Genomic DNA, 10,586 nt, shown 5'->3' on the forward strand with positions numbered 1-10,586 from the left:
GGACTACCAGTAATCTGTAACCAAACAGATAGATGTGGTTTTATCTACAGACTACCAGTAATCTGTAACCAAACATATATATGTTGTTGTTTTATCTACAGACTACCAGTAATCTGTAACCAAACAGATAGATGTTGTTTTATCTACAGACTACCAGTAATCTGTAACCAAACAGATAGATGCTGTTGTTTTATCTACAGACTACCAGTAATCTGTATCCAAACAGGTAGATGTTGTTTTATCTACAGACTACCAGTAATCTGTAACCAAACAGATATATGTTGTTTAATCTATAGACTACCATTAATCTGTAACCAAACAGATAGATGATGTTGTTTTATCTACAGATTACCAGTAATCTGTAACCAAACAGATAGATGTTGTTTTATCTACAGACTACCAGTAATGTGTAACCAAACAGATAGATGCTGTTTTATCTACAGACTACCAGTAATCTGTAACCAAACAGATAGATGTTGTTGTTTTATCTACAGACTAGCAGTAATCTGTAACCAAACAGATAGATGTTGTTTTATCTACAGACTACCAGTAATATGTAACCAAACAGATAGATGTTGTTGTTTTATCTACGGACTACCAGTAATCTGTAACCAAACAGATAGATGTGGTTTTATCTACAGACTACCAGTAATCTGTAACCAAACATATATATGTTGTTGTTTTATCTACAGACTACCAGTAATCTGTAACCAAACAGATAGATGTTGTTTAATCTATAGACTACCAGTAATTTGTAACCAAACAGATAGATGTTGTTGTTTTATCTACAGACTACCAATAATCTGTAACCAAACAGATAGATGTTGTTTTATCTACAGACTACCAGTAATCTGTAACCAAACAGATAGATGCTGTTTTATCTACAGACTACCAGTAATCTGTAACCAAACAGATAGATGCTGTTTTATCTACAGACTACCAGTAATCTGTAACCAAACAGATAGATGTTGTTTTATCTACAGACTACCAGTAATCTGTTAGCAAACAGATAGATGCTGTTGTTTTATCTACAGACTACCAGTAATCTGTATCCAAACAGATAGATGTTGTTTTATCTACAGACTACCAGTAATCTGTAACCAAACAGATAGATGTTGTTTTATCTACAGACTACCAGTAATCTGTTAGCAAACAGATAGATGCTGTTGTTTTATCTACAGACTACCAGTAATCTGTATCCAAACAGGTAGATGTTGTTTTATCTACAGACTACCAGTAATCTGTAACCAAACAGATATATGTTGTTTAATCTATAGACTACCATTAATCTGTAACCAAACAGATAGATGATGTTGTTTTATCTACAGATTACCAGTAATCTGTAACCAAACAGATAGATGTTGTTTTATCTACAGACTACCAGTAATGTGTAACCAAACAGATAGATGCTGTTTTATCTACAGACTACCAGTAATCTGTAACCAAACAGATAGATGTTGTTGTTTTATCTACAGACTAGCAGTAATCTGTAACCAAACAGATAGATGTTGTTTTATCTACAGACTACCAGTAATATGTAACCAAACAGATAGATGTTGTTGTTTTATCTACGGACTACCAGTAATCTGTAACCAAACAGATAGATGTGGTTTTATCTACAGACTACCAGTAATCTGTAACCAAACATATATATGTTGTTGTTTTATCTACAGACTACCAGTAATCTGTAACCAAACAGATAGATGTTGTTTTATCTACAGACTACCAGTAATCTGTAACCAAACAGATAGATGCTGTTGTTTTATCTACAGACTACCAGTAATCTGTATCCAAACAGGTAGATGTTGTTTTATCTACAGACTACCAGTAATCTGTAACCAAACAGATATATGTTGTTTAATCTATAGACTACCATTAATCTGTAACCAAACAGATAGATGATGTTGTTTTATCTACAGATTACCAGTAATCTGTAACCAAACAGATAGATGTTGTTTTATCTACAGACTACCAGTAATGTGTAACCAAACAGATAGATGCTGTTTTATCTACAGACTACCAGTAATCTGTAACCAAACAGATAGATGTTGTTGTTTTATCTACAGACTAGCAGTAATCTGTAACCAAACAGATAGATGTTGTTTTATCTACAGACTACCAGTAATATGTAACCAAACAGATAGATGTTGTTGTTTTATCTACGGACTACCAGTAATCTGTAACCAAACAGATAGATGTGGTTTTATCTACAGACTACCAGTAATCTGTAACCAAACATATATATGTTGTTGTTTTATCTACAGACTACCAGTAATCTGTAACCAAACAGATAGATGTTGTTTTATCTACAGACTACCAGTAATCTGTATCCAAACAGATAGATTTTGTTTTATCTACAGACTACCAGTAATCTGTAACCAAACAGATAGATGTTGTTTAATCTATAGACTACCAGTAATTTGTAACCAAACAGATAGATGTTGTTGTTTTATCTACAGACTACCAATAATCTGTAACCAAACAGATAGATGTTGTTTTATCTACAGACTACCAGTAATCTGTAACCAAACAGTTAGATGCTGTTTTATCTACAGACTACCAGTAATCTGTAACCAAACAGATAGATGCTGTTTTATCTACAGACTACCAGTAATCTGTAACCAAACAGATAGATGTTGTTTTATCTACAGACTACCAGTAATCTGTTAGCAAACAGATAGATGCTGTTGTTTTATCTACAGACTACCAGTAATCTGTATCCAAACAGATAGATGTTGTTTTATCTACAGACTACCAGTAATCTGTAACCAAACAGATAGATGTTGTTTTATCTACAGACTACCAGTAATCTGTTAGCAAACAGATAGATGCTGTTGTTTTATCTACAGACTACCAGTAATCTGTATCCAAACAGGTAGATGTTGTTTTATCTACAGACTACCAGTAATCTGTAACCAAACAGATATATGTTGTTTAATCTATAGACTACCATTAATCTGTAACCAAACAGATAGATGATGTTGTTTTATCTACAGATTACCAGTAATCTGTAACCAAACAGATAGATGTTGTTTTATCTACAGACTACCAGTAATGTGTAACCAAACAGATAGATGCTGTTTTATCTACAGACTACCAGTAATCTGTAACCAAACAGATAGATGTTGTTGTTTTATCTACAGACTAGCAGTAATCTGTAACCAAACAGATAGATGTTGTTTTATCTACAGACTACCAGTAATATGTAACCAAACAGATAGATGTTGTTGTTTTATCTACGGACTACCAGTAATCTGTAACCAAACAGATAGATGTGGTTTTATCTACAGACTACCAGTAATCTGTAACCAAACATATATATGTTGTTGTTTTATCTACAGACTACCAGTAATCTGTAACCAAACAGATAGATGTTGTTTTATCTACAGACTACCAGTAATCTGTAACCAAACAGATAGATGCTGTTGTTGTATCAACAGACTAGCAGTAATCTGTAACCAAACAGATAGATGTTGTTGTTTTATCTACAGACTACCAGTAATCTGTATCCAAACAGATAGATGTTGTTTTATCTACAGACTACCAGTAAACTGTAACCAAACAGATAGATGTTGTTTAATCTATAGACTACCAGTAATCTGTAACCAAACAGATAGATGTTGTTTTACCTACAGACTACCAGTAATGTGTAACCAAACAGATAGATGCTGTTTTATCTACAGACTACCAGTAATCTGTAACCAAACAGATAGATGTTGTTTTATCTACAGACTACCAGTAATCTGTTAGCAAACAGATAGATGTTGTTGTTTTATCTACAGACTAGCAGTAATCTGTAACCAAACAGATATATGTTGGTTTATCTACAGACTACCAGTAATATGTAACCAAACAGATAGATGTTGTTGTTTTATCTACAGACTACCAGTAATCTGTAACCAAACAGATAGATGTGGTTTTATCTACAGACTACCAGTAATCTGTAACCAAACATATATATGTTGTTGTTTTATCTACAGACTACCAGTAATCTGTAACCAAACAGATAGATGCTGTTGTTGTATCTACAGACTAGCAGTAATCTGTAACCAAACAGATAGATGTTGTTGTTTTATCTACAGACTATCAGTAATCTGTAACCAAAGAGATAGATGTTGTTGTTGTATCTACAGACTACCAGTAATTTGTATTCAAACAGATATATGTTGTTGTTTTATCTACAGACTACCAGTAATCTGTAACCAAACAGATAGATGCTGTTGTTTTATCTACAGACTAGCAGTAATCTGTAACCAAACAGATAGATGTTGTTTTATCTACAGACTACCAGTAATCTGTAACCAAACAGATAGATGTTGTTTTATCTACAGACTACCAGTAATCTGTTAGCAAACAGATAGATGCTGTTGTTTTATCTACAGACAACCAGTAATCTGTATCCAAACAGATAGATGTTGTTTTATCTACAGACTACCAGTAAACTGTAACCAAACAGATAGATGTTGTTTAATCTATAGACTACCAGTAATCTGTAACCAAACAGATAGATGTTGTTTTACCTACAGACTACCAGTAATGTGTAACCAAACAGATAGATGCTGTTTTATCTACAGACTACCAGTAATCTGTAACCAAACAGATAGATGTTGTTTTATCTACAGACTACCAGTAATCTGTTAGCAAACAGATAGATGTTGTTGTTTTATCTACAGACTAGCAGTAATCTGTAACCAAACAGATATATGTTGGTTTATCTACAGACTACCAGTAATATGTAACCAAACAGATAGATGTTGTTGTTTTATCTACAGACTACCAGTAATCTGTAACCAAACAGATAGATGTGGTTTTATCTACAGACTACCAGTAATCTGTAACCAAACATATATATGTTGTTGTTTTATCTACAGACTACCAGTAATCTGTAACCAAACAGATAGATGCTGTTGTTGTATCTACAGACTAGCAGTAATCTGTAACCAAACAGATAGATGATGTTGTTTTATCTACAGACTACCAGTAATCTGTATCCAAACAGATAGATGTTGTTTTATCTACAGACTACCAGTAATCTGTTAGCAAACAGATAGATGCTGTTGTTTTATCTACAGACTACCAGTAATCTGTATCCAAACAGATAGATGTTGTTTTATCTACAGACTACCAGTAATCTGTATCCATACAGATAGATGATGTTGTTTTATCTACAGACTACCAGTAATCTGTAACCAAACAGATAGATGTTGTTGTTTTATCTACAGACTACCAGTAATCTGTAACCAAACAGATAGATGTTGTTATATCTACAGACTACCAGTAATCTGTATCCAAACAGATAGATTTTGTTTTATCTACAGACTACCAGTAATCTGTAACCAAACAGATAGTTGTTGTTTAATCTATAGACTACCAGTAATCTGTAACCAAACAGATAGATGATGTTTTTTTATCTACAGACTACCAGTAATATGTAACCAAACAGATAATGTTGTTTTATCTACAGACTACCAGTAATCTGTAACCAAACAGATAGATGTTGTTGTTGTATCTACAGACTAACAATAATCTGTATCCAAACAGATAGATGTTGTTTTATCTACAGACTACCAGTAATCTGTAACCAAACAGATAGATGTTGTTGTTTTATCTACAGACTACCAGTAATCTGTATCCAAACAGATAGATGTTGTTGTTTTATCTACAGACTACCAGTAATCTGTATCCAAACAGATAGATGTTGTTGTTTTATCTACAGACTACCAGTAATCTGTAACCAAACAGATAGTTGTTTTATCTACAGACTACCAGTAATCTGTAACCAAACAGATAGATGTTGTTGTTTTATCTACAGACTACCAGTAATCTGTAACCAAACAGATAGATGTTGTTGTTTTATCTACAGACTACCAGTAATCTGTAACCAAACAGATAGATGTTGTTGTTGTATCTACAGACTACCAGTAATCTGTATCCAAACAGATATATGTTGTTGTTTTATCTACAGACTACCAGTAATCTGTAACCAAACAGATAGATGTTGTTGTTGTATCTACAGACTAACAGTAATCTGTATCCAAACAGATAGATGTTGTTTTATCTACAGACTACCAGTAATCTGTAACCAAACGGATAGATGTTGTTTTATCTACAGACTACCAGTAATCTGTTAGCAAACAGATAGATGCTGTTGTTTTATCTACAGACAACCAGTAATCTGTATCCAAACAGATAGATGTTGTTTTATCTACAGACTACCAGTAAACTGTAACCAAACAGATAGATGTTGTTTAATCTATAGACTACCAGTAATCTGTAACCAAACAGATAGATGTTGTTTTACCTACAGACTAACAGTAATGTGTAACCAAACAGATAGATGCTGTTTTATCTACAGACTACCAGTAATCTGTAACCAAACAGATAGATGTTGTTTTATCTACAGACTACCAGTAATCTGTTAGCAAACAGATAGATGTTGTTGTTTTATCTACAGACTAGCAGTAATCTGTAACCAAACAGATATATGTTGGTTTATCTACAGACTACCAGTAATATGTAACCAAACAGATAGATGTTGTTGTTTTATCTACAGACTACCAGTAATCTGTAACCAAACAGATAGATGTGGTTTTATCTACAGACTACCAGTAATCTGTAACCAAACATATATATGTTGTTGTTTTATCTACAGACTACCAGTAATCTGTAACCAAACAGATAGATGCTGTTGTTGTATCTACAGACTAGCAGTAATCTGTAACCAAACAGATAGATGTTGTTGTTTTATCTACAGACTATCAGTAATCTGTAACCAAAGAGATAGATGTTGTTGTTGTATCTACAGACTACCAGTAATTTGTATTCAAACAGATATATGTTGTTGTTTTATCTACAGACTACGAGTAATCTGTAACCAAACAGATAGATGCTGTTGTTTTATCTACAGACTAGCAGTAATCTGTAACCAAACAGATAGATGTTGTTTTATCTACAGACTACCAGTAATCTGTATCCAAACAGATAGATGTTGTTTTATCTACAGACTACCAGTAATCTGTTAGCAAACAGATAGATGCTGTTGTTTTATCTACAGACTACCAGTAATCTGTATCCAAACAGATAGATGTTGTTTTATCTACAGACTACCAGTAATCTGTATCCATACAGATAGATGATGTTGTTTTATCTACAGACTACCAGTAATCTGTAACCAAACAGATAGATGTTGTTGTTTTATCTACAGACTACCAGTAATCTGTAACCAAACAGATAGATGTTGTTATATCTACAGACTACCAGTAATCTGTATCCAAACAGATAGATTTTGTTTTATCTACAGACTACCAGTAATCTGTAACCAAACAGATAGATGTTGTTTAATCTATAGACTACCAGTAATCTGTAACCAAACAGATAGATGATGTTTTTTTATCTACAGACTACCAGTAATCTGTAACCAAACAGAAAGATATTGTTTTATCTACAGACTACCAGTAATCTGTAACCAAACAGATAGATGGTGTTTTATCTACAGACTACCAGTAATCTGTAACCAAACAGATAGATGTTGTTTTATCTACAGACTACCAGTAATCTGTTAGCAAACAGATAGATGTTGTTGTTTTATCTACAGACTAGCAGTAATCTGTAACCAAACAGATAGATGTTGTTTTATCTACAGACTACCAGTAATATGTAACCAAACAGATAATGTTGTTTTATCTACAGACTACCAGTAATCTGTAACCAAACAGATTGATGTTGTTGTTGTATCTACAGACTAACAATAATCTGTATCCAAACAGATAGATGTTGTTTTATCTACAGACTACCAGTAATCTGTAACCAAACAGATAGATGTTGTTGTTTTATCTACAGACTACCAGTAATCTGTATCCAAACAGATAGATGTTGTTGTTTTATCTACAGACTACCAGTAATCTGTAACCAAACAGATAGTTGTTTTATCTACAGACTACCAGTAATCTGTAACCAAACAGATAGATGTTGTTGTTTTATCTACAGACTACCAGTAATCTGTAACCAAACAGATAGATGTTGTTGTTTTATCTACAGACTACCAGTAATCTGTAACCAAACAGATAGTTGTTTTATCTACAGACTACCAGTAATCTGTAACCAAACAGATAGATGTTGTTGTTTTATCTACAGACTACCAGTAATCTGTAACCAAACAGATAGTTATTTTATCTACAGACTACCAGTAATCTGTAACCAAACAGATAGTTGTTTTATCTACAGACTACCAGTAATCTGTAACCAAACAGATAGATGTTGTTGTTGTATCTACAGACTACCAGTAATCTGTATCCAAACAGATATATGTTGTTGTTTTATCTACAGACTACCAGTAATCTGTAACCAAACAGATAGATGTTGTTGTTGTATCTACAGACTAACAGTAATCTGTATCCAAACAGATAGATGTTGTTTTATCTACAGACTACCAGTAATCTGTAACCAAACAGATAGATGTTGTTGTTTTATCTACAGACTACCAGTAATCTGTATCCAAACAAATAGATGTTGTTTTATCTACAGACTACCAGTAATCTGTAACCAAACAGATAGATGTTGTTTTATCTACAGACTACCAGTAATCTGTAACCAAACAGATAGATAGATGTTGTTTTATCTACAGACTACCAGTAATCTATAACCAAACAGATATATGTTGTTTTATCTACAGACTACCAGTAATCTATAACCAAACAGATAATGTAGTTTTATCTACAGACTACCAGTAATCTGTAACCAAACAGATAGATGTTGTTGTTTTATCTACAGACTACCAGTAATCTGTAACCAAACAGATAGATGTTGTTTAATCTATAGACTACCAGTAATCTGTAACCAAACAGATAGATGATGTTTTTTTATCTACAGACTACCAGTAATCTGTAACCAAACAGAAAGATATTGTTTTATCTACAGACTACCAGTAATCTGTAACCAAACAGATAGATGGTGTTTTATCTACAGACTACCAGTAATCTGTAACCAAACAGATAGATGTTGTTTTATCTACAGACTACCAGTAATCTGTTAGCAAACAGATAGATGTTGTTGTTTTATCTACAGACTAGCAGTAATCTGTAACCAAACAGATAGATGTTGTTTTATCTACAGACTACCAGTAATATGTAACCAAACAGATAATGTTGTTTTATCTACAGACTACCAGTAATCTGTAACCAAACAGATAGATGTTGTTGTTGTATCTACAGACTAACAATAATCTGTATCCAAACAGATAGATGTTGTTTTATCTACAGACTACCAGTAATCTGTAACCAAACAGATAGATGTTGTTGTTTTATCTACAGACTACCAGTAATCTGTAACCAAACAGATAGATGTTGTTATATCTACAGACTACCAGTAATCTGTAACCAAACAGATAGATGTTGTTTTATCTACAGACTACCAGTAATCTGTAACCAAACAGATAGATGTTGTTGTTTTATCTACAGACTACCAGTAATCTGTAACCAAACAGATAGATGTTGTTTTATCTACAGACTACCAGTAATCTGTTAGCAAACAGATAGATGCTGTTGTTTTATCTACAGACTACCAGTAATCTGTATCCAAACAGATAGATGTTGTTGTTTTATCTACAGACTACCAGTAATCTGTAACCAAACAGATAGTTGTTTTATCTACAGACTACCAGTAATCTGTAACCAAACAGATAGATGTTGTTGTTTTATCTACAGACTACCAGTAATCTGTAACCAAACAGATAGATGTTGTTGTTTTATCTACAGACTACCAGTAATCTGTAACCAAACAGATAGTTGTTTTATCTACAGACTACCAGTAATCTGTAACCAAACAGATAGATGTTGTTGTTTTATCTACAGACTACCAGTAATCTGTAACCAAACAGATAGTTGTTTTATCTACAGACTACCAGTAATCTGTAACCAAACAGATAGTTGTTTTATCTACAGACTACCAGTAATCTGTAACCAAACAGATAGATGTTGTTGTTTTATCTACAGACTACCAGTAATCTGTAACCAAACAGATAGATGTTGTTGTTTTATCTACAGACTACCAGTAATCTGTAACCAAACAGATAGATGTTGTTGTTTTATCTACAGACTACCAGTAATCTGTAACCAAACAGATAGATGTTGTTGTTGTATCTACAGACTACCAGTAATCTGTATCCAAACAGATATATGTTGTTGTTTTATCTACAGACTACCAGTAATCTGTAACCAAACAGATAGATGTTGTTGTTGTATCTACAGACTAACAGTAATCTGTATCCAAACAGATAGATGTTGTTTTATCTACAGACTACCAGTAATCTGTAACCAAACAGATAGATGTTGTTGTTTTATCTACAGACTACCAGTAATCTGTATCCAAACAAATAGATGTTGTTTTATCTACAGACTACCAGTAATCTGTAACCAAACAGATAGATGTTGTTTTATCTACAGACTACCAGTAATCTGTAACCAAACAGATAGATAGATGTTGTTTTATCTACAGACTACCAGTAATCTATAACCAAACAGATATATGTTGTTTTATCTACAGACTACCAGTAATCTATAACCAAACAGATAATGTAGTTTTATCTACAG

At 33.1% G+C, this 10,586-nt stretch overlaps 1 protein-coding gene across 1 annotated transcript in view; it reads right to left on the reverse strand.

Moving 5' to 3' along the window:
- The window catches only part of otud7a (OTU deubiquitinase 7A), a 243,612-nt gene that overhangs the window by 151,691 nt on the left and 81,335 nt on the right, over positions 1–10,586 (reverse strand). The gene's annotated exons all lie outside the window — the stretch shown is intronic.

This window comes from Salmo salar, chromosome 11 (assembly GCF_965601325.2).
Source record: "Salmo salar chromosome 11, fSalSal1, whole genome shotgun sequence".
NCBI lineage: Eukaryota > Metazoa > Chordata > Actinopteri > Salmoniformes > Salmonidae > Salmo > Salmo salar.